Source organism: Schistocerca cancellata, unplaced genomic scaffold, assembly GCF_023864275.1.
Source record: "Schistocerca cancellata isolate TAMUIC-IGC-003103 unplaced genomic scaffold, iqSchCanc2.1 HiC_scaffold_28, whole genome shotgun sequence".
Classification (NCBI taxonomy): Eukaryota; Metazoa; Arthropoda; class Insecta; order Orthoptera; family Acrididae; genus Schistocerca; species Schistocerca cancellata.
Window position 1 is genome coordinate 15,001 of NW_026046092.1, and position 2,850 is coordinate 17,850.

Consider the following 2,850-nt stretch of genomic DNA (forward strand, 5'->3'; position numbering starts at 1 on the left):
GCTACGGGCCTGGCACCCTCTACGGGCCGTGGCCTCATTCAAGTTGGACTTGGGCTCGGCGCGAGGCGTCGGGGTAGTGGACCCTCCCAAACACCACATGCCACGACAGGCGGCAGCCTGCGGGGTTCGGTGCTGGACTCTTCCCTGTTCGCTCGCCGCTACTGGGGGAATCCTTGTTAGTTTCTTTTCCTCCGCTTAGTAATATGCTTAAATTCAGCGGGTAGTCTCGCCTGCTCTGAGGTCGTTGTACGAGGTGTCGCACGCCACACCGCCAGCCGGCTGTGCACGCTACCGAGAAAGTACCGGTATGCGAACCGCCAGGCGACGGGCGCGCATCGCACGTTTAAGGAGACGCGGCCGGCCCCACAGGCGGCCACGACACTCCCAGGTCTCCGAAGGCGGGACAAACGCCGCGCGCTTCAGTATACGTAGCCGACCCTCAGCCAGACGTGGCCCGGGAACGGAATCCATGGACCGCAATGTGCGTTCGAAACGTCGATGTTCATGTGTCCTGCAGTTCACATGTCGACGCGCAATTTGCTGCGTTCTTCATCGACCCACGAGCCGAGTGATCCACCGTCCTGGGTGATCTTTTTTGTTTAGTTTCCACTGTCTCTTTCAAAACAGTTGCATAGGCGGGACTGAGGCGTTTGACGGCCCCTGTTCCAGCGTTCTGTGTCCAACGGCCTCACGGCCGATGGGCGTCGTACGGCTCCACACCGGAGCGGACAGGCACTCGGGCGAAAGTCATTCAAAACCGGCGCCAGGCGCCAGGTGCCGCAGGCCAGCCGCTCCAGAGCTTCAGCGCTCGTACCACACAACATTTTGTCCGTTAGTTTTGAGAGGCACGCGTGGTTCCGCACGCGGCGCACGGCTGCTGCCGTACAGGTAGCGTGTTGCGCGACACGACACGCACATCGAAAGACATGCAGTCTAGTCGGTAATGATCCTTCCGCAGGTTCACCTACGGAAACCTTGTTACGACTTTTACTTCCTCTAAATGATCAAGTTTGGTCATCTTTCCGGTAGCATCGGCAACGACAGAGTCGATGCCGCGTACCAGTCCGAAGACCTCACTAAATCATTCAATCGGTAGTAGCGACGGGCGGTGTGTACAAAGGGCAGGGACGTAATCAACGCGAGCTTATGACTCGCGCTTACTGGGAATTCCTCGTTCATGGGGAACAATTGCAAGCCCCAATCCCTAGCACGAAGGAGGTTCAGCGGGTTACCCCGACCTTTCGGCCTAGGAAGACACGCTGATTCCTTCAGTGTAGCGCGCGTGCGGCCCAGAACATCTAAGGGCATCACAGACCTGTTATTGCTCAATCTCGTGCGGCTAGAAGCCGCCTGTCCCTCTAAGAAGAAAAGTAATCGCTGACAGCACGAAGGATGTCACGCGACTAGTTAGCAGGCTAGAGTCTCGTTCGTTATCGGAATTAACCAGACAAATCGCTCCACCAACTAAGAACGGCCATGCACCACCACCCACCGAATCAAGAAAGAGCTATCAATCTGTCAATCCTTCCGGTGTCCGGGCCTGGTGAGGTTTCCCGTGTTGAGTCAAATTAAGCCGCAGGCTCCACTCCTGGTGGTGCCCTTCCGTCAATTCCTTTAAGTTTCAGCTTTGCAACCATACTTCCCCCGGAACCCAAAAGCTTTGGTTTCCCGGAGGCTGCCCGCCGAGTCATCGGAGGAACTGCGGCGGATCGCTGGCTGGCATCGTTTATGGTTAGAACTAGGGCGGTATCTGATCGCCTTCGAACCTCTAACTTTCGTTCTTGATTAATGAAAACATACTTGGCAAATGCTTTCGCTTCTGTTCGTCTTGCGACGATCCAAGAATTTCACCTCTAACGTCGCAATACGAATGCCCCCGCCTGTCCCTATTAATCATTACCTCGGGTTCCGAAAACCAACAAAATAGAACCGAGGTCCTATTCCATTATTCCATGCACACAGTATTCAGGCGGGCTTGCCTGCTTTAAGCACTCTAATTTGTTCAAAGTAAACGTGCCGGCCCACCCAGACACTCAATAAAGAGCACCTTGGTAGGATTTCAACGGGGTCCGCCTCGGGACGCACGAACACGCACGAGGCGGTCGCACGCCTTCGGCTCGCCCCACCGGCAGGACGTCCCACGATACATGCCAGTTAAACACCGACGGGCGGTGAACCAACAGCGTGGGACACAAATCCAACTACGAGCTTTTTAACCGCAACAACTTTAATATACGCTATTGGAGCTGGAATTACCGCGGCTGCTGGCACCAGACTTGCCCTCCAATAGATACTCGTTAAAGGATTTAAAGTGTACTCATTCCGATTACGGGGCCTCGGATGAGTCCCGTATCGTTATTTTTCGTCACTACCTCCCCGTGCCGGGAGTGGGTAATTTGCGCGCCTGCTGCCTTCCTTGGATGTGGTAGCCGTTTCTCAGGCTCCCTCTCCGGAATCGAACCCTGATTCCCCGTTACCCGTTACAACCATGGTAGGCGCAGAACCTACCATCGACAGTTGATAAGGCAGACATTTGAAAGATGCGTCGCCGGTACGAGGACCGTGCGATCAGCCCAAAGTTATTCAGAGTCACCAAGGCAAACGGACCGGACGAGCCGACCGATTGGTTTTGATCTAATAAAAGCGTCCCTTCCATCTCTGGTCGGGACTCTGTTTGCATGTATTAGCTCTAGAATTACCACAGTTATCCAAGTAACGTGGGTACGATCTAAGGAACCATAACTGATTTAATGAGCCATTCGCGGTTTCACCTTAATGCGGCTTGTACTGAGACATGCATGGCTTAATCTTTGAGACAAGCATATGACTACTGGCAGGATCAACCAGGGA

At 54.5% G+C, this 2,850-nt stretch overlaps 3 non-coding genes across 3 annotated transcripts in view; all 3 read right to left on the reverse strand.

Annotated features, from left to right (window-relative positions):
• The window catches only part of LOC126110690 (large subunit ribosomal RNA), a 4,222-nt gene extending 3,978 nt beyond the window's left edge, over positions 1–244 (reverse strand). Inside the window, exon 1 of the ribosomal RNA XR_007523855.1 lies at positions 1–244. This exon is cut by the window's left edge and continues 3,978 nt beyond it. This is a non-coding gene — a ribosomal RNA (large subunit ribosomal RNA).
• Positions 245–433: 189 nt separating this feature from the next.
• LOC126110687 (5.8S ribosomal RNA) lies at positions 434–588 on the reverse strand. The gene has a single exon (XR_007523853.1). It is a non-coding gene; the product is annotated as a 5.8S ribosomal RNA (ribosomal RNA).
• Positions 589–941: 353 nt separating this feature from the next.
• On the reverse strand, positions 942–2,850 carry LOC126110696 (small subunit ribosomal RNA). Its single transcript, XR_007523859.1, has one exon. It is a non-coding gene; the product is annotated as a small subunit ribosomal RNA (ribosomal RNA).